Source organism: Rhipicephalus sanguineus, chromosome 8 (assembly GCF_013339695.2).
Source record: "Rhipicephalus sanguineus isolate Rsan-2018 chromosome 8, BIME_Rsan_1.4, whole genome shotgun sequence".
NCBI classification, from domain to species: Eukaryota; Metazoa; Arthropoda; class Arachnida; order Ixodida; family Ixodidae; genus Rhipicephalus; species Rhipicephalus sanguineus.
The window spans coordinates 6,603,948-6,626,205 of NC_051183.1; the positions used below are offsets into that span (position 1 = coordinate 6,603,948).

Sequence of the window (22,258 nt, forward strand, 5' to 3'; positions counted from 1 at the left end):
TGGAGGGTGCCCGGGAAGCGCATATTGAGGATCTAGTGGATACAGAGCTAGCAACCGGGCCTGCACGCGGATTGGCTGCTTTCACCATAGGACGCTCTGATGTCATACCATAGCAACGGCGGAACGGCGGTGGGCGCCAGCGGCGCCCGACCGCGCCGCTGTTTCGTACGCCGATTTTTTCTGCGCGCTGTGATGGCGGCGGGGTACTGGTACATTTGAAGCTTTGAAGGTCTCGTCTGGCTGTACTGCTGTGTTGTCTTCTCTGGTGTTGTGTGATGATATACGCCGCGCTGTGTAAACATATACGCGGTGTAAGCATTACGCCAAAGTGGCTGCATATGTAAGTAATCGCGCGCGAGCCTGCACGGCCCACTGCTTTGCTCGCGCATATCGCGTACGTGGGATGCCGGATCAAGTGAAAGAAGAGTTCTTCGTGGCCGTGAAAAAAAATGAAGCCTGTGGCTGACAGGGCGTCGAAGAATGTGAACCATCGATCGTGGACTCAGCCCAACAGTACGATGCGTGGTGCAAAAGGTATGTGAAAGTGTTTAGTAATTAAGCGACAATAAGCCTACATTTCCTGCTCGCGCTGTTACGGAGGCCCAAATATTTTTGTTTTGTTCTTGTGTTCGGTTGCTACGCAAAGTAGCGGTGTTATTTCCCATCAGTCTTATATCCCCTCTGCGCTCGTCCCCATATATAACGTTAATTTCGTGACTGCATTTTCTTAACGTGTTCTTATACTTTGCTTTTGTCACCTCGTAATTCTGCGCGAGCATGGTGATGCTGCGATCTGTTGCGCTTTACGTCGTAAGAAAGGTCTGTCTAGTAGGGGACTCCTCAATTTTGTTGCTTGGTGCATTCGCCGTAACACCAGTGTCCTACCGAAAAAGCATGTTTGATTGTGACGGGTACAGCTGTGCGAAGAACAGCCAGTGCCAGCAGTGTTTGTAAACTCGGGCGTTTCTTGCTTCCAGAGACAGCAAAGGATATATTTAGCATAAGGGGTGAGAGGTGTCGTATGCAACCACAAAATGCTGCTTACGTAGTTCAGGCGGGCTGAAAATAAAATAATAAAAGAAAGCAAACCTAATTTCATACAGCTTCCTAACATCTATTTGCCGGCACAAAGGAGTGTTCGTCGTCACAGAAAACTTGCCTGCTTGCCTGCCAAAGTTGCCTGCTTGCAATACTGTAATAAAATGTAGTGAGCCATTATGGCTGTGTGGTAACTTAGAACTATATAGTCTACTGCTTACATACTAGGCAGCACTGGAAGCTATGCAGGTAGTACATCATTGAAATCTTATTACATATGGTTTGCAGTGTATTTCTTTTTAGCACAATAGTTTATATGCAATAACTGCTTCATATTTTTAAAGTACTTCTGGACAAGAAGTTCAACTACCTATTGCTGCCCAACAATGCACGAACGATAGCTGAGGTACTAAGCTTCAGTCACAGGCAAAAGCGGTGCACTGCCACTGCCGGCTGCATTACCTGTGTTACTCCACTCACGTGAAGTTAGTGTATGGCCGAGCCTTATTCATTAGTGAGCTACATGCTGCCCTCCTCTCAAGCCCTGCTTTCCCCGTGATCTTTCTTCGTGCAGCACACCCTGCCTTCTTGAGATTGAAATCATTAGCTGGTCTACGTCTGGTTTATTTGAACAGAGTTTCCACGCCATTGCCAACTCGGCTTTTTTTCGTTACTGTAGGGATAGATAGGGCTGCAGCAGATTACCTGCACTCTCCTACCAAAGTGCCCCACGTTTACATTCATTGCATTTGTTTTTATGTTAAAATGCATGCACATCACCTCAGAAAATTGAGCTATTTGACTGAGATTCAACACGAAAGAAGGTAAGGCATGCAGGCACAGGCAAGAAAAAAGAACCAGGCAATGAAAATGGAACCGGAAAGGCACACTGTGCCCTTTTAGTGAGCAACCATTCCGAGAAAATAGAGGAGGGTTGAAATTTTCCGAACAAAGGCCTCAGAGTTGTGTAGTACATTTTCTAGACATTGCCTTAGCATTACAGGATAACCATGTGCGCTGGCAGTACTCCCCTGGATCTTCAAAACTGTTGCAAAACTTTTCGTAGAAGCATTGTAATGTTGTAGAAAGTAGAATTGCCATGTCATACCTTAGGTCCTCAATTACCAAATTGTGTGTGCACAAAGTGAACACCAGCCTTAATGCCCAGATTGCACTCTTGTGTTATTAGTAGGAAGTTATGCTTACAATGACGGGCAGGCAGAAAGTAAGGTTAACAGTTGATATTAAGAAGTTTGCATGGATAATGGGGCTGCGCCTGACACAGGACCAAGTTGATTAGCGAAATATAGAAGAAGCCTTCGGGTGTAGTCAGGCTGTTGATGATGCTTCCGATGAAAGAGATCAGACCCGGACATCCGGCTTATTTGCTGGTATGGTAGCAATTCAGCAAGCCTGTGCCTGTGGCCACTGCATATGCTCTTTGCACCCTCAGTGATCTTTATTTGTAATGAACTTCCATGGCCAGTAAAATACAGATGAAGACAAGAAATACAACACATTGAGCAGGTCTTCATAGATAATCAAACTAAGTGCTCATCACAGCAGAGACAAATGTGAGTCAGGTGCACACAGTGGTGAAAACATGGGATATCTGGAAAAAAGTTTTATGTTCAAAGGATGGCTAGAAGCTTCGCTATTGCATTCATGAATGAAGGAACACTTCTGCATAACAGCCTCATCAGGCAGGACATTCCCACAGTGTGCTGTTCGGGAAAAGAACGGTTTTTGAAAAGCAGTTGCCCTGCTTGAAAATTCTCACACCTTCTTGCTATGGTCCGGACTGTGTTATTTGTGGGTTCATGGGTTCGATATATTTGTCTTTATTTATCCCTAGCTTATCGTGAAGAAGCTGATTGAATAGTCAGAACCATGCTGTGTGACAGCGTGATTACATAATGGTACATAATGATAAAGTTTTCATGTTAAAATTATAACATAGAAGACTTGCATTTCATCTGCATTTGCTTACTGTTCACAATATACAACTTGAAAGGGATACTGAACATAAATATGAAAAAATTAACAAAATCAATGAAATGTTACTCTGAAGAGTGAACTGTTCTGATAAACATATTTTATTTCGCACATCTTTTGAACAGATGGCTAGTCTTTGGAGGATTGTGAGCATGTGGCAGATGCACACCAGTACGTGTGGAACAGCTCTTCGACGGCAGTGTGCGCTGGTGGTGGACGCAGCAGCAGTAGAGACAGGCAGTTGGTGTGCGCTTTCCTGTCGTGCTACTTCCCCTTCTCCATGTCTCCTTTACATCCCTTCAGCCTTTCCCACAAAGGCATCGAGATGTGCCCCCACCCAGGAGCCTGGTTGAGAAGCCAGTTTTCGGTAAGTTACACGTCACTTCTAGTTCACAGCGCGGCCGCTAGTAATGGCAGTTTGTGAAACAAGCCTTAAATTCATTACTTCCCACTAGTTTCTGCCTGAAAACGAGGTTGTGGCAACCAATTTCAGCACCCAAGCTTTCAATTGGGCTGAAAATCTCGGTGGTGAATGTTCTGTTCCATATCCCTTTAAAGGAGTACTGACACGATTTTGAGACATCGCAAAAGGGACATTTTCCGTTTCCTTGGTATGCAATGTCAACGCTGTCCACACACCGGTGTCGGAGAACACGTATAAAATATTTTAATTTGACATTGAAGTTTTCGTCGCTGAGCATCTGCAAGCCAGCCCCACTGCTATGGACATTATCCCGACGAGTCAAGACAGTTCCCCCGAGTTTGCGAGTTCTGCGTCCTGCATGCAGCCTAAATCGCAGACACTGTCAGGGTCACTGGACGACAGTTCACTCATCATTGTTTATGTGCACCACGAGCAGATGACGGATTTGCCGTTAGTACGTCGCGAGTTTCTGTATCCCCGTGACGTCATACTGATATGAAACGTCACTGAGAAGCCGCCCCCTTGATATCGAAACCGAAAGTGTCTTTTTAAGGTAGCGGTAATTAAAATATATACGATGCATTCCCAGGCACCACAATACTCGTTTTAGGTTTCTCGACACCAGTATATTTATTTAGAGCAACAATCCGAAAATTTTTAAAATTCGTGTCAGTACTCCTTTAAGGAGGGCACGGGGTAAGCCCTATACGTCCCATGCATTTTTTACCATACTGAGGAACCGCATTCTTAGTAACTAAAAGGAATGTTGACATAATACAAACGTCATTTTTCTTCCAAATTTTGCGCTCTTTTAACTCTACCAGGTTCATTAAAATCTGACTAATAATACAATTTGGTGAATTTTTACCACTAAGACCTAAACTTTGGGTTAATTTGAATCTTTCAAAATTTATAACACAAACTGTAAAGTGCATAATTTAATTCTGCTGCAGTAGAGTAGTTTGTATCCTTATGCAAAATACAAGAAAAAATATTTAACTGGTTATTTTGTAATAATGATATTTAAAGTAAGAAAGCAGCTGAAAAGCGAACATCTTTTGCCACAAACACCATTCAACATTTTTATTTAGTAGCTGCAAGCTTGGTAATCATTGCCAAAGTCATTTCTTCACTCTCGAGCCTGCCGTCTTGCTTGCCTTGCTCCTTTTGTGAGCGGTTGTGGAGCTTTATCCGCAATGTGTCGTAGGTTATGGTCAACTTTTGTCGGCAAATTGACTGCATTTTGGCCAGGCCTTCCACCCTAATAATTTCAGAATTTTGGCACGTGCGATACTGCCATTATTAAATGAAAGCAGTCTGTGATGCAATTCCAATTTGCTCAATGCTTTCACAGCACAGTTTGCAGGCGTGATTCTGTCTAATTGCATCACAAATAATATTCACATCCATTAGACCAGGGGTTCTCAAACTTTCTGGCCTTGGGGAACCCCAGTGGCTTTTCCAGAGTGCCGCGGAATCTCTTAACCTTTTCTTGAGCATGAAGACAATCGAAACTGGTGGGGGGGAAGGGGGGTACGCACGCAAACACAGTGTCCCTGTTGGCCTGTTCTCCTTTCTTTAATATCGAAGGCCATCGCCATTAATGTAGAACTCCTGATAATACATAGACTTGCAATTAGCCCCTGTGCCGCTCCACGAGTCACGTAAAACGTCTGCCGACCATACACTACATGCTTCAGGCACCGTGCAGCGTAAGCAATCTGTTCACGCAAACGAAGCGCCGGGCGTACAGAGGCCTGTTTTATTTTTTGCAAAACATAAAAGGAGGCATGCCAGTCACACAGTGAAACAGCCGTCGACCGATACGTCGGTTGTAAATGCCTGAATGCTCATGTGGCCCATGAAGCGACGCCTCTTACGCGTATTAAAGCGCTCGTTGCATGGTTTGATTACAAAACCAACATGGATCAGTGGCAAATCACCATGTGTGAAAACTATGCCATGTGAACACACCATGCCATGCCAACACACCATGAGCCACGAACAAAGCGCCGAGGTGCCCGTTAACGTCGTTTGAACTGGTTTGAACGCTCACGAGCATGAATTAACAGCGCTGCGCACATTCTGTCACCATGCATCTGCAAATCGTGCAAGTTTTGTGGCGCTCATTAGACGAAGAGTCTTTAGTGCTGCTACCATGTGGGTCTCGCTACCTGCAGACACCCAATGTGCGCATTGGGCGTGCGATGGTTTCGTTAAATGCAGTATGCAACACAAATTCGCTTGTCTAAAGAAATAAATTAGTTGCTAATGCAGGTCAAACAGGAGCGGGTTGCATTTGTTCTGGCCGCTCGCAGAACCTTAAGATGTCCTTCCTGAAACCCAGTTTGAGAACCCATGCATTAGAGCATACCCGTTGCCACACTGCAGGCGATTTGCCCCGAAAGGCTGAGAGATTTGACGATGAAGAGCTTGCTCGTTCAGTAAGTGGCACTTCAGCATAGAGCACTGCACGGGCCCGGGCCGGCCGGGTAAGGGATTGTTGGATCGGGCCCGTGATGTACGGGCTTGGGTCGGGCTCGGGCCTGAGCCAGGCCCGTATTAGGCCCGGGTCTCATACGTATCTGTATAATCACGCTCCGGGCACCCGACACATCACGTTCGACGGGGAGCGCTAAAGAGGCCGCCGGCTGGTTCACTTCGGCGCTCAATAGACAGTTGTTTTGGAAGCCCTTAGTCCGGTCTTGCTTTAAGGCATAACATTTTTAAACATCGAAGGCGGTCACACGAAGACGACAAGACAGCCATCTTCAGGGAACAGCGAAGACGGTGGCTCGCTCGCCAACGGGTGTTCCTCGCTTTGACAGATATATGGCACTGCGGTGGCGGTGACTCGGGGAAAAAGGGTGGGACAAAGAACGTTCTTGTTTTGAACACGAAAACGTAGTGTAAGTTGGGTGCAGTTGCCTGCCGAGGAGTCAACACGACAGCTTTGATTTATGTAACGCTGCCCAGCATGGTGTATTCCTACCAGAAGCAGATAGAGCACGTTTTTTTTTTTTTTTCATTGCATTGTGCAATAGACGAAGTTTGCAGACTTGCTACTTTTACTCAACAGCCCTAGCTCGTATGCAATTGATGTAGAACTTAAACTAAAAATGTCTTCCATGTTTTTTTTTTTTTTTTTTTCACTTTATGGAGGTATTATATTTTGTAGTCGTTCTTTGAAATGCAAAAATAAGATTGCGTGGTTAGCACTGCGTGCATACATGAAACAGCCAGCTATGTCTCCAATTATATTTTATATTTCCCTGCAATTATTTCGCAAGAGTGTTACGGGCGTAATTAACCGAAAGTATACACAGTACCAGTAAAAGTCGTGACACTGAAAGAAGTTCCTAAAACAATCTCTAGAAAATATCTTGTGTGCGGCAGGTATCTTCACAATAACCGATGGCTGGACAGTGCCTCCTTTATGCTCAAGGCATAACTAGCTCAAACGGGCCGGGCCCAAACCTTTCGGGCCCGGGCCGGGTACAGGCCACATTTAAGAACACCGGGCCGGGCTCGGGCGGGCCGGAGCATGGCGTTTTCGGGCTGGGCAGGGACCGGGCCGGAAAAATCGGCCCGTGCAGTGCTCTACTTCAGCATATCGTTGGTATTTATTCACATTTACAAGATAACTGCATTGCTTGCCATGAAATTTAGACTTCCTTAAGGAGTACTGACATGAATTTTAAAATTTTTCGGGTTGTTGCTCTAAATGAAAGCACGGATGTCGAGAACCCTAAAAAGAGTGTCGTGGTGCCTGGGGATGCATTACATATATTTTTAATATCGCTTCTTTTAACCAGCAGTTTCGGTTTTGGTTTCGAGAGGGCGGCTTCATAGTGACGTGTCAAGTCTGCCCGTGACGTCACAAACAGACTGCAACCCATGAAATATTCACCTGCTGTCCTTTGCTGTCAGCCGAACGTGGTTCGTGATGAGTGAACCGTCGTCCAGTGCATCCGACAGCGATTTCTGTGATTTAGGCTGCATGCAGAACCCAGATTTCGCAAACCAAGTGAGCTGACTTGAAACGTCATAGGGCTCTCCATGCGGTGAAGCTGCCTTGCAGATGCTGGGAGATGAAAACTTTAAAATCAAACTTAAATATTTATACGTGTTTCGCGGATGCGCTGTGGGGAGAGCGTTAACACTACATGCCAAGGAAACCAAAAACGTCCGTTTTGCTGCACTTCAAAATCGTGTCAGTACTCCTTTAAAGCCTTCTTTACCTTCAGCATCTCAACTTATTGACAGACACGACAATGACCAATGACCCTAGGAGCTGAAAGTGTATGCACAGACGTGCTTCGAAGAAAAAGTGCGAATAAATAGGTGCACAGCGTCTCCGGACTGCCTTAGAAGTTACCCGATAATTTCTTATAAACAGCTGACTCTAGACAACCATTTTGGCTTTGGTACACGAAGCTTTTTTGTAGTAAATGGACTGTAAGCATGGATTGCATATGAGGGGCTTATCCTGGGATGCATGTTCACTCACTACTTGCTTTCGGAAAAACTGCTTTTCAGCCACAAAAAAGACTTTTTAAGATAAACATGAATATGGACAAAGGTATACACTTTTCGGATTGCGAGGGAAAAAAAGGTGATTATTTTTTAAATTTTGCCTTACCCTGTGTCTTAAGCTTTTGGCACAGACTGCTGTGCCGCATGGCACATGAGAAAACTCCATACAGAAATGTACAGAAATGACTCCTGTACCGTATGGAAGTGAAGTCAGTAAATACATCACACACCAGTTGGTTGCTGGTTTGGTGTGCAGTTTAATTAGTTAAAGTAGCCTGGGACTTTGTAGGTCTTACAAGAACAGAAATCTGGGCGAGTTTGTAAGAATGCATATTAGAGCAGGTAGCACAAAAACATCCATGCATATCCACGAAGTGAATGATGAAGAGTGGGGCGAAGCTTGGATAGCTCAGTAACCGTGAATCTCCCGTGATATTGCCCACTCTTCACCATGTAAATGAGTGACAACAGGTGTGTAGAGTATATACATTTTATCGGTCATAATTCGTATGTCGTGTTGAGTGCTGGATTCCGTCTTCCTTTCATTATCACCGCTTTATGATCCGTGAAATGTAGAGCCAGTGGTTCTTCAATTGGATCCAAGCTGGAGTTGGCAAAGACAAGGTCTATGCACATCTCACTGATGGTTGTTGGCTGTTTACAGTCATACAAATGCATCGTAGAGCGTATCGAGACGTCATGTACTGCACAAGCCAGTCGTCGGTGATGTCAACGTTAAAGTCACCGACTAGCACGAAGGGGTTGTTCTTGTACTTTGTTTTATAATCGCTCATTGCTAGATCGATGTACTTTTCTACGTTGCCTCGGGAGAGATTCGGAAACAGGTATACTGTCATGACGATGGTTCCGTTAGATAGCTTTATTGCAGCGTGTTCTCTGTTGTGAGAGGTCGTGCACCGCAGCGCCCTCTCGTGTATTTTTTTTTCACAGATGTTTTTTTTTTAATCAGTTTCGATTTTTGTTCAGTTTTCGGTGCACCCTCGTGTATTTTTTTTTTCGCAGATGTGTTGTTTTTTTTCGATTTTTCGATGCGCTCTCTCATGTATTTATTATTTTTTTTTTTCAGTTTTAGTTTTGGTTTCGTGTACCATGATGGACGCTGACGGCGGACAACGCTAGGTCTTTAAGGGACACTAAAGGCAAATATTAAGTCGACGTTGATTGTTGAAATAGTGGTCCAGAAACCTCGTAGTGCTACTTTTATGCCAAAGAAGTGCTTATTTTGAAATAAAATCACGTTTTAGTGGTCCACATCACGTTAGCGCACTTCAAATCACCCGCCTGAAATCAGACTTTCATACGTCACTGCTGCCGTGCCCAACGTTGCCCGCCTTTACTGCGCGGCCGCCGATACTAGTCGCCGACGACACTGCGGCAAAGACTTGCTCGGATGGGCACATTGAAAGCCTTGACCAAGTTGCAGTTGGTCTCGTAATCCTCAGTACGAAAGTGCAGTCAGCACACACGCAGAGTTTTTGACTGTTTAGCACACTGGCACTACGGCATGACACTGAGCCACTTCGAGCGTAAGGGTTCATTCCGCGGCACCCAGTGAAAAGACACATCAGTTTCCATGCTGCAGCACTGGCGTTGTGCACCATTCGGGCATCCGGCAACATCACATGCATGCGGCATTTTGTCGAACTTTCTGTCAGAGCGACTTTCACGAGCGCGCAAAACACACGCGGCAGTACGCGATACCAAAATTACCACCCAAACGAAGCAGGGCACCAGGCAAAGTGCAGTTCGGCGAAAACGGAACCTTTGAACCACGCGCGCCGTTCCCCATGGCAACGCCACAGAGGTTCTTTTTTCCATGAATCAAACAGAAACGAACAAACAGCATTTTATTACGTCTTTTGATGCACGGAAGGTTCTTTTTTTATTGCTGCTAGTTTGATTACTAGTGATTTATTGTAGGCAGACTTCCATACGTCATCGGGATCACTTCGAAAATGTCCCACTCGTGTCGTTCATCATGTGATACATTTAGCTAAATTTTTGGTAAGTAGGGCACTGGTGTTGATAATATTGCCGTTTTAGACCTTGTCATACATTGAGCTTTCGCTCTGACATAAATTGTTATTTGCCTTTAGTGTCCCTTTAAGGAGCTTCGCCCCTAAAATACGAAGACACAAGTGAGGAACATATATTCAGATAGCACTCATCTCGTGTATAGTATGTTCCTCGTTTGTGTCTTCGTATTTTTGCGCTACCTGCTCTAATTTGCAGGTCTGTTCAGTTACTCTGATTGTAGGTTTCTTCAAACACAGCAGTGTGCGAGAAACTCAGAAATTGTAAAGCTTGAGTACAATTGTGCAAGCAGAACACAACAATAGAAAAAAAATCACAGTTTCACCTCAAGGGCAAAGCAATGAATGCGATAGCAAGAAATTGTAATGTCACGTGAAGAACGGCAAGCAGATAGAAACTTCCTGTGCGCTGCTCAAGCTCAAAGGACGCTGGAAAAGAAAACGCACAAGGCGAGTGCAAACTAACAACTGTCACAGCTCGACACTTGCAGTGCGCTGCTCAAACACAAAGAAGGACGCATGAAAAGAATGCGCAGGTATACACAGGACGAGCGCGAACTGTCGCAGTTGTTACTTCAACTAGCCCCTACTTTGGCTCTCCTAGCCAGCAGCTCACTCCTTTCGCAAACATGGCCGCTGCAGCGAGCAGTGACCTCATGCGGTCTATAGCTTCAACTATGGACCGCGGCTAACTACCCAAGACTGCACATTACAAGCTGATCACTTCGATGCAACAAGAAGAAAACATTTGCAATAAGGTTTAGTTCAGGACATGTCCATTCCGGCTGATTAAGCTCTCTGACCTTCGTCACATCATGGTTGCATACTCTCAAATGCTTCAGCTAAGCAATGCAGCCCAATAAAAGGAGAGCGAAGGCTGCAAAGGATGCAGAACTCATGGCAGTGCGTGAGGAAGCTCCAATGGCAAAAGAACGCAAACAAGCTTAGCGAGCAGCAACTGTGGCTGCATTGCAGGTACCTTTGGCATTTCACCACAGGGCCGCACATTTCCATCACGTCTTTACAGCTAACCCCTTCGGTTGCATTTGCAGTGGGTGTGATCGACTGTGGTTTGGGCTACTAGTGTCTCATTGCTTGGGCCAATGTGATCTATGCCTGACTTGACTAAACGATTACTACTGTGAAGAGGATATTGATGGTTACAGTGTATGCTGTACATCGTGGCCGTCGTGAGTGGACGTTGCACGCCAACAAAGGTGAACAGGCAATCATACGAAGAAGCACTTGACATACTGCAGCAGCACTTTTCGCCCAGCCAGAATGAAATAGCCCAATCCTACAAATTTTTCTCACGCAACCAGATGCCAGGGGAGGCAGTCAGAGATATTCCTGTAGCCATTTGGCAATTGGCAGATACCTGCAACTTCAGCAGTTCACTGGATAAGATGCTGCGGGACCGGATAGCTTGCGGCTTGCAAAATAACTTAGTACGTCGTCAGAAATGGTAGAAGAAAACATGAAGATGATGAGGCCTTCACCTGAATTAGAGGAAGGTGTAACACGTGTTGAGAAACATAAATGCACAATGGGTGACCAGACCATGTTTCAGGCGTGGAAAAACGGGGCACGACTCTAGGACATGCGGGTTCCACTTGGCAAAATGCTACCAGTGCCAGCAGCGTGGTCATGTTCGCAAGATGTGTCCCAGACAAACATTTGCTATGCTGGGTTTAATAAAATATTTGTGGCGCAACTGAGACAAGCAAGGAAAAAAGAGAAGATAGGATAGGGCGCCAGACTATCAACTAGTTTATTTTTCTCACATCACCAAAATGTATATATGCTTCCAGATATGCGCACAAAGAGGGGGCGCAGCACAAGCGACTGTCACATCACAACACTATCTAAAAAAAATATGCTGGGGTTTGACATCGCAAAACCATGTTATGATTATGAGGGACGACGCTGTAGTGGAGGGCTCCGGAAATTTCGACCACCTGGGGTTCTTAACATACACCTAAATCTCCCAGACAAACAGAGAGCAGAACAAGAGAACACTTAACATGGCCACACCACCAAATTAATTCCATGCATTTGTCAGTGGGAAACTGCAATGATTTGGAATCAGATGCGCTGCACCTCGTTCAAACGGCAAATAAGTTAGTTGGAAACGTTTATGAAACATTTCGTATATATATATATATATATATATATATATATATAAAGCCGGTAGAATCAGTTTTTCCAATGCTCGTCGTCACGTGAAATCCCTTCACCACCGAGGGCCAGGCGCTCGTGCTACTTCTCCAACTTCTCTACTGGGGCTGCTAGTCCCTCAGCTAACTTTCATGCTGCAGCCTCCTCGATTAGCCCTTTGCCGGAGCTAATCGCAGAGGCCATATGCTGCCGTTCATAAGCATTGGATCATATGTCATATGAAGGCGGCACCACTGTTCTGCTCAGTACAAATGAAGGTGTATGAGCACATTTTAGATTAGAAAAGATTACAATTTAAAAAAAAAAGTGTACTGTATTTCAACACTGATATAGTGACCATTAACTGTGTGCACCAGTAAAAAGGTCACATGATCACCATCATATTATGCCTCACTACTTTGCCCCGTGAGGCACCAAAAGTGACTTCAGTGAAGAAATAGAAATGTATATCCGCATGTAATGAGCTTATTGAGTTAAATGAGATAATTGAGCTGATGAGTCTAATTGAAGTTCTGAGAGGGTGTCCATCCCTTTAATACAGTCTGGTTAGAAAAATATGGCACTATGATGTTCTGACAGTTTACAAACACAAAGGTGGCAGAGAGAGATAGAAGAATACATAAACAACAACTTGAACTACATTCAAGTCGATCAGTCGTTTTTACTGATATTGGCAAGCATTGAAAAAGTACAAACAGGAATTAGCATTAATTTTACAATAACAGGTAAGCCACTAACAGCACGAAATACTTTGGTGTTTAGATTTGAAGCAAGGAAGTTCCCTTGAAACGGATGCAAAACTACCACGCTTTGCACAACTTGTCAGAAAAAGCACCATGGAAGTAAGAAAGAGCAAAGATTTGCTATGACTCCTTTAATTGGTTACTTTTACTCCAATAATTAGTAGCATAATAGCACACGAGCAGCTATTATGACGTAGCAGGATTTTAAGGCTTAGTATATGGGGATCAGATGAACCTTGTTGCACCAGTACAGTGTGTCGAGTATAGTTGCTGTTGACACAAACTAAGTCTGCTGTAAAACCTGAAGTACAATGTATGAATGGGAACGGTAACCACTTGAACTAGGTCACAGTTGAGCTTGACGTAAACAATGTTTGGTAACATCATCTTTTAAATGTTTTTACATTCATAAAATGGCATGTGCCCTTGAGATTTTCGTAGGTTGTCAGAGAAAAATAAAGCTGTGAACCCAGCAGTATAATTCATTGCATAGGCATTAATGCCCAAGAACATGTCAGTTTTGACGCTTGGTTTAACAAGAATGTCTAGTGGAGGTCAAGCCCTTTCGAAAACTTAATTACGCTATCATAAGAGTGGTTTACTGCGCAAGATAGCTTTCTTTGTGCGTGTGTGGACAGCGCAAAACAAACTAAGCCTGAAGGAAGGAAGACGCACACAACGCCGATACTAGCTCTTTTTTTTTTTCTTCTTCAAACGAAACCATAAACATAACTACACAGCAAACCACCCGTCCTCTAAATGCGACGCAGCGTCACAATTTTCTTCAAATCATTGTCAATATCACTAAGATCTGCTTAGATATTCCTGACCCGCTTCGAAAAATTGCGCCGTTTGGGAATCCGGATTCGATTGAATGTCCCCTACCGGTAAATTACACATTGTGACCGCTTTTTTTTTTTTTTTTTCGCGTGAGAAACAAACCGGTTCGCTTTGTCAAGCGGCCTTAATGAAACATCCGAACAGCAGAAGTGACCCAACAGCGATGCAACGACTGGTATAATAATGAACTGCGTCGTTCACAAATGTAGTACATACAATGTTCACGTACCTCACGCTGTCGACGTCGACGCTGCGCAGGATCACACAAGGCGAGCGTAGTGTATTTCGAATACGTTGGCAGTTGCATAGCATAGTCCTCAATAAATATGGCACGAATGTATAAAGAAAAGCACGCGATTTACGTAAATACGATCAAAAATGCCGCTCGGTCCTCAAGCACACGCAGGAGAGGGGCGTGGGACAAATAGACGTCGACATAGCGTGGTCTAGTGCGGCGACGACGTCTGTGTTATTTGTTGCTAGACTTGCGAACGTAAGTCACCAAAAATGACGAACGCCACTTCTTCCTCTTTTTCTTTGTCCTTGCTTTGGTCGTGTGTGTTGGCTTTTTGCGTTTGTAATCAACAAAAAGTTGAGCTCACTGGCCTTTTTTCTGCTTCGTTCATTCACAGCCCTGTACAAATTATATAAAATCCCCTCTTGTTGCGACGGCTTCTTGCACGTTGCCGATCTCGAAGGCCATGCATTCGTATTGGAGATAGCCAGCTTTGCTGGTTTGTTGCAAAACCAGGTGGCATAAATAAAAAGTCCCCTGTTTCAAATTTCAGAGAACATAGCCTAGCACATACGACTCTTTTCACGGCGGTCAAACGAAAATCCCAAGTTGCTATGCCAAACTGGTTTGCTTTTCGCGCATTTTGCTAACTTTGTGGAGGGAGGGAGAAAGTGCTTGTTCTGTTTACTTGTACCTTTTTTTTTGTGTTATATGCCCTTCTCACTTGTGTTTTGCACCTTTGTTCGAACTTTAAATGAGAGCTTATTTTGTGTTGAAAATATTTTGAGACCACTGCTGTTTTTCAGTTTAGCGAGAAAAAATCATTTTGGTCCACATTGAGACGCAATTTACATCACGTGCCCTAATTAAAAATCAACTTTATACCTCAATCGAAAGCAAATAAATAGTTCTTCTCATACGGCAAGTTTTATCATTACAATTTTTGTTTTAAGAAAGAAAATAATTTTTTAAGATCCCCACTGACGGCTATCTTCCCATTTGGTTATACGGCAGCTTCCTCATTAAAGTTCCCCATAGACGTTGATGGGGAAATTCAAAAATTATTTTCTTCCTTAAAACAAAAATTGTAATGATAAAACTTGCCATATAAGAACTATTTCTTTGCTTTCGATTGAGGTATAAAGACGAATTTTAATTAGAGCACCACATGGTGTAAATTGCTTTTCAGTGTGGACCAAAATGATGATTTTCTCAAGTTTGCGATTTTTTCTCGCAAACTTGAAAAGCAGCAGTGGTCTGAATAATATTTTCAATGCAAAATATACCTTTTTGTAGAGTAAGTATTCATTATTCAGATATTCATACATAGCGCAATATTACACAGGAAAAAATGCAAACACAGGACATTTTGCAAATTTTCTGGAGGCGTTTGTGGCAGAAAAATTGCACTAATATTATTGAGCTTCGAACACCTTACACAAACACCTTTGCTTAGTAAGAAAAACAAATTTGGTATTGAAGCAAGCAACGATAACTCAATATAATTTTTCTGACAAACCACCACTCGGACGACCTTCTGCGAAATTCGGAAGGCTCCCATGTGACCAAAAAATTTTTTCTCTCCGAAATATTCTAGCGAATCGCTGTTTTGAATGCAAGAAATCAGCACGATTTTTTTCGAGAACATTTGAGATGGTCGCCTGGGACGTTTGGCGTGGAATGACCCTAATAAGAATTATTGTGCGTAGCTCAAATTCATGAGCAATATTGCTTGATTCTGTTACTTGCCTGGTTTTTATAGAAAAAAAGATGATTTTATTGTAGTTGGAGCCCTTCTTGGTCTTCACATGACACTTCAAGCAGTTCATAAAAACCAGGTGATCACTACATTCATGATGTAATGCTGGGAAACTGGCAAACTTGCTGCCCAGTGGAAATGGGCATCAATAGGCATAAATTGTAGCCATTCCTAGACTAGGCAAACCGCAACCATATCGACAGCATTGTTTGTGGGCATACTTCTAGAGCTTGCCCTGCTTAGCAGACTGCAGGATTACATGGAGTAGCAGAATCACTTTTCCACTTTTATATAGAATCTTTTAGCAGAAACTTTTTTCCACTCAGTATGACTTGCAATACGGGAGCGTGTGGCCTCATGAGTTCAAAGATTGCGCATGGGTTCAACGTGTTTTCATTTCAGCAACTAAATGATATTTTCTTATTTGGAATCATCCCCGAGTGCGAGAACAGCATTTAGTTATGGAAATAAGGGCTAGTGGAAGCCATGGCCAGTCTTTGAACTCATGATACCACGCGCTCCCGTGATGCGTCATATTGAGAGTGACTGTACATCTTCCGCCGCCACTTGTCTTGCTCCAGTTATATATCCAAGCACTTAAGATCCTGATCACGGTAGGCCAAGGGTGGTATGTACCCATGCAGGTGTATCCAGTGCCAAGCGAAAACCTGTGTAAGAGAGATGATGACACCTAGTTGCCATGAATAAGAACAAGAACGCAAGTCAGTATGCAAGGCATACAAACGGGCACTTGCACTAGCTCAATCAGAAATATCTTACTGCTCAGCACACTTAAGGACACAGGGTAGGGTAAAAGTTCTTAAAAAATCGAAATTTGGTTTTTTCCTTGTTTGCAATGCTAGGGCCTTCCTTAACAATATGCAGTGCCCCACAAATTTTTGTGCGCTTTGTATGAGCCAAAAGACTGGGTTTTCCAGACCAACTAACGAGCAGCCAAGCCCCTTTTCATCAGATGGTGCACAGCCCGAGCTTTCTGCCTCAAGTGAATTATTTAAACACCGAAACTGGCAGCTGCCCCGAGCTTAGCAGGTTTTAAAAAAAGTATTCCGGCTACCCATAGTGCACCTTTTTGAACACTTGAGGCATTTTGCCGAGTCCACTTGCCTTGTCTGTGTGAGACATGCACGGAGACACGGTTCTGTGCATTTATTTTTAGTTTAGTTGCGCCTTTGTTCATTTTGTTGAGACGGCAAAAGATATTCTCGTGTTGACGAATAAAATAAACTGTTCAGAAAGAGCACACAGAAACAAGACCAAGAGCGTGCGAGCACTTCAGCAAGTAAGCTTTGTTTGTCCTCATTACGCGTCGCCGCAAGGACAAAATCTGTAATGACAATGGCTATGCTCTCATTGATGTGGAGCTTCTACAAACCGTGAATACGAGTAACTGTGGCACTTGTTGAGAACACAATAGATCGTGTTCTTTGGAATGGAAATCCGCAGAACTGCCACCTTTGAAACCGTTCCAGCTTTCAAAGAGGCCTGCATCGCCCTAAACGTTCTCAAGGTTGTTTGGCACATCACTAAGGCACAACACTGTTATATGGTTGGGTGAGTTTATCAGTTGCATTGACAACTGATAAGAAATGCTTAAATGTTCTTGGATTGGACTTTATTGTACAGAATTATACCTATCTAGGAATACTTTTGCCTGAATCACTTGTAGTGTACTTTCAACTGCTATAATGTTCTTTCGCAAGGCTACACTTATACCATAGTATCAGTTTCTGTCTTTATTGTGATGCTACTGGTACACTAAATAAAAATGCTTGATCTTTGCAGGACACCACCTGGAGCAAGGTGTCCAAATTTCTACACGTGTTCCACAAGAATGCAGTCAAAATTTCAACAAAAGATGGGCATGGCACAAAGGAACAGGAAGAATTTTTTTTTTTTTTGTGGACAAACAAACTGCTGTTATAAAACCTAAGGCAAAATGGTATCGCCTGCCAACAGAGCCACCAGACACACTTTGCTGCATCTGCCTTTTCAGGATCAATAAAGACTTTCCAGGGCTGTGAAATATTGAATATGTTTGTGATGTTGCTCCGAAAAAATAAACGTCAGTTCAAAGTTAGTGCCTGTGTCGTCTCACTTGCCTGTGTCCCTGTATGTTATCCGCGCTATTCCACAATGCTAGTTTCTTTGTTTCATACAACCTGAATGAAAACCAACAGGTAATGAAGCCAAGGTAAGTATAGGGAGTGTTAAGTGTACTATTTCCGTAATAATTACGATAGAAATGTGAAGGAAGTAAAGTGGACGAAATCACAATTTGCAGCTGGCAGGGACTGCACCTGCAACGTTTGGATAGTGCATCCATAGGTCAGCAAAAAATGTGGAGCTCACTCGGACTCGCTCATGAAATACATTTTGACCTTAGAGCTCACTCGGACTCACCAAAATTTTCCTCAACCGGACTCGCTCCGACTCGGACTAATTTTTCTCAACCGGACTCACTAGGACTCAAACTCGCCTAAATATTACTCACTCGGACTCGGTCAGACTCAGGTTCACAGCTCGATCTGAGTCTGAGTGAGTCGACTCATTAGTCCGTTAGCGTATAACTAGCTTTTTCGATCAGGATGTCAACGCACTTAAACATCCATATCTCGCATAATCGGTGCTCTATGATACATACTTTGATCTCATACCTTCATATACAAGTTATCAGTGATTGCAATCCAGTAGGTGTATTTTTATTGCAAGATATTAGTCACACGAGCTATTTTAATCAAGTTCCTTTGAAAAATGTTTCAAGGGGGGGGGTTGTCAAGGGGGGCACGCCTCTGATCAATAAATAATGAGCTGGTGTATGAACACTAGTGCGTTGAAGTATATGTGAGTAGAAGTGAGTATCAACGGGAGCCATCATAAGGACGATAGTAATGCTGAAATTGAGTAGTTATCATCATAGGTCAGCAAAAAAATTTTGGAGCTCAGTTATATATGTTGTGCTTAGGGCTCACACAGATTCAGACTCGCCAAAATTTTCCTCAACCGGACTCACTCGGATTCTGACTCGCTAATATTTTTCCCAACCGGACTCACTCGGACTCACGGCTCAATGCGAGTCTGAGTGAGTCGACTCATGAGTGAGTTTGTCGACCTATGAGTGCATCCAATGCTCCACTAATTGGGCTATGGCAGCAGTCATCCTCCTGTACATTTTATCGGGTATTTATGTGCATGCAAACATCGGAGTATTAGTCAGCGTCGCTCACAGCAATGATGGCGAATGCGGAACATTCTTTTTCCTAGCTGGCATCACGTAGCATGTGCTATGTGACCCCAGCTTGGAAAAGAAAAGAAGAGTGCTGGAAGAAAAAAGAGCACGGGAAGCACTGCTCAAGCAACCGCACTTTTAAGTTTTCCAGAACTTAAAACTGTGACTTTCTATTATGTTCCTTTTCATTCTGAGTCATGGAATGTGCAATGTGCATGGCACATCTGCAAGCTTCGTCAGGAGGAGGAAAGTCAGCCAGTCGGCATATTGGAAAGAGCAATCAACGTTCTTTCATAAATATTGGTGCAACTCAGTGAAAAGAGTTAGATCCACCTTGTTGGCGGACAATCGAGCATCGGTATCAGTCAATTACGTTTTGTAGCAAGCACCTATTAATGCAGGAAATGCAGTACGTAGTATTGTCTACTGCTTGCCTGCACATAGTATTGACATTGCTTCCATGAAGTCCTACTTTGAGTCTACGTTTGTTTGTTCCAACTCAAATTGTATACACCTCTCTATACGTCAGCTAGGATTGCAAGCTATGGTTGATCCCCCCGTCATAGGAATCTGTATAACAAGAAAGTAAAATGCGTCTTTACAGAAGTAGTTGAATGTTTACTGTACATTGATATAAGAGAGCTTGCAAAATGTTTATTGGTGTTTGGCAGCTATAGCACCGTTTAACATGGATGCACCGATGTCGACGCTTAGTAGCACATCTCCATTGTGACGACTAATGTCCATGATCAACGATTAGACAAACCTTTGTGGTAGCTGTAGCAGTTAATGGGGAGAGCGTATTCGAAGAAAGCGGTGTGACAGCCAGAAGAGCATCGCTGATTGAGTGCAGAACTTGGACTTGGGACGTAACTTGGGCTCTTTAACATGCACCATCCCACTGCATGCTAAAGAGTTAATGAACACCAGGGCGGGACTAGAGGGAAACGCAACACACCTCATGTCTACCCTCAAGCGCGGCTGCGATTTTTCTAGGGGTGAGCGTAAGTGGGTAACGCGGTGTTACAGCCAGGCAACGCAGGCGCGCATCGCAGAGCTATTTTCACTATGGATGGATGCTATGAGAGAGGCCAAGGCTCGGGTTAAGGTCGCCACCCTCGTGGTGGTGTTAAGGCGTTGACAAAAATGCACTTCTCCTATTGGAAATGCACCGAATGGAACGGAGGCGCAGCAACGACGCGCTGCTGAAGCTAATCGCAGAGGCCACGGTCATAATGCGTTATTTTCACCTTACTGCTCCCAGACGGCAACCAAGAGCACTATGAGAGGAAAGTGTGAGATTTAAAGGGCGTGTTTGTAAAGCCTCCAGAGTGTGTGACAGTGACGCAGTGGATAGCGTGCCCGGGCATCTTTTTGTCACGGAGCGTGAGGGCGTGGGTTCGACTCCCATTGATGGAACTTTTTCTTTAAATTTCGCTTTGCCATCTGATCGTGTGCATTTTTTAAATGTCATTTCAGTGACGAAAATAACGTCACTGAAGTGTTGGTGGATCCCGGCATAAAACACTTTAGTGCTAAAACTTCTGAACAATACTTGAATGTAGGATAGTTATGTCCAATAAACGGAACAAAGAACCAGAATGAAGATACTGACACATAAATTTGCCTTTTCACCAAGACGTTACCTCACAGAAATTTACACCAGACTTTTGTTCATATCAGAGTTGCACTTACCTCGTGTCATCTTGGGTTAGCAGGCTCTTGCCACAGTAGTCATAACGCAAAAGAACAGGTTATAGAGATAATGATTGCAAGATAGACCAATTCTTAAAAAAGCTGTTTGCTTTTAAAACTGTAATGACTCCGGTTTCCAGTCATTGAAATGCAGTCACTAAGAAAAGTTTTCTTGCTTCTGAGAACACTACAGCAACGTTTTTCAGGCGAATGTTTTGCATAGCAGCACATCTAAGCACACACAAATAAGGACAGAAGGAGGTGATGACAACACAAGGGCTTACTTCCAACTAATCATTTATTTACAAAGCAGCACAATATGAATGCTTTCGTTCATGACCACCACAAGACAGAAATGCCAATATCCAGGTGAACATGCTCAGAAGCTGCGTTTGCTTAGATAAAATAATGGAAGGTGCGCTGCCGCACAACTGACCTGCCATGCTAATCGTGCTCACCGTTTTCAAGTAGGAAATACAATCCATACTGTCATGCTTCCACGCATGCATAATAGATCGCAACACCTAAAAAAGATTGGAAACTGCAGCAGTATCAGAGTGGTGTTTTCTGGCCCCGAGAAGTTGGAAAAGCTTTGCCAAATTACTCTTCCATTCAAGAAAACGAAAGAGCCATCCAGTACCAAGCATTGGGACCCATTTGTATGTATCTGGAGTGGTATATGAAGTCCCCTATCGCACAGTTTCAGCTATATCAGCCAGACAGACTTGTAGGTGTCTGAACCGAAGACTTCAGGAACAAGAGGAAGGCGGGGAGACAGCAACCTTCCTGTACATTGTCATGAGTGCAGGTTAAGGAATAGGACGCCTCATAAACCACTGTATAATTTGTGCCAGGTAGCAGTGAGAAATAAGACAAGATGTCAGGAAGATAGTCGAAGCTGATTTGGTTGACAGGGGTCAGTCGTGCGTCAGTGCACCTTCCATGTATACACTTTATGGCGCATTTCAGTCTTGTTTCGTCATGAGAGAAAGTGTTCATATTGTGCAGTTTTGTAAATAAATGATTAGTTGGAAGTAAGCCCTTGTGTTGCCATCATGCCCCTCAGTCCATGTTTGTGCACACTTAAGTATTTCGATCTGATAGCACTGTTTGGCAGCCAAAATGTTTTATGCCTTGAGGTTACTGCAACAATTGTCTGTGTCAAAAAAAAAAAAGGTCATTCTTATTGATCTTCTGTTCCTTTGTGTGACGCCTACCTTTTCTTGGGGTCTCACTGCATCGTTGTAGAACACTTGTAGAAATTTGGGTACCCTTGCACCATTGTACTTTTCAGGACAGACCTGCAAAGATTGTGTTTCTTTTTACTATAGCAGCAGTATCATCCTCATCTTCTGGAAACAACAAACGCGCGAGTCTAGAAACACATTGACTGTTCTTTGCACAGCTGTACCCGTCACAATCGAACATGCTTTTTCGGCAGGACACATAAGTGTTACGGCGAATGCCCCAAGCGAACCAAGATTGCGGAGTCCCCTACACAATGCACTTAATTT

General features: G+C 43.7%; 2 long non-coding RNA genes across 2 annotated transcripts; one reads left to right on the forward strand and one right to left on the reverse strand.

Moving 5' to 3' along the window:
- Positions 1-251: 251 nt before the first annotated feature.
- Positions 252-17,882, forward strand: LOC119401272 (uncharacterized). The gene is made up of 3 exons (XR_005185412.2): positions 252-534; positions 3,159-3,400; positions 17,606-17,882. It is a non-coding gene; the product is annotated as an uncharacterized LOC119401272 (long non-coding RNA).
- LOC119401271 (uncharacterized) lies at positions 9,064-22,042 on the reverse strand. The gene is made up of 2 exons (XR_005185411.2): positions 21,962-22,042; positions 9,064-16,470 (listed from the first exon to the last, which is right to left on the reverse strand). It is a non-coding gene; the product is annotated as an uncharacterized LOC119401271 (long non-coding RNA).
- Positions 22,043-22,258: the final 216 nt, after the last annotated feature.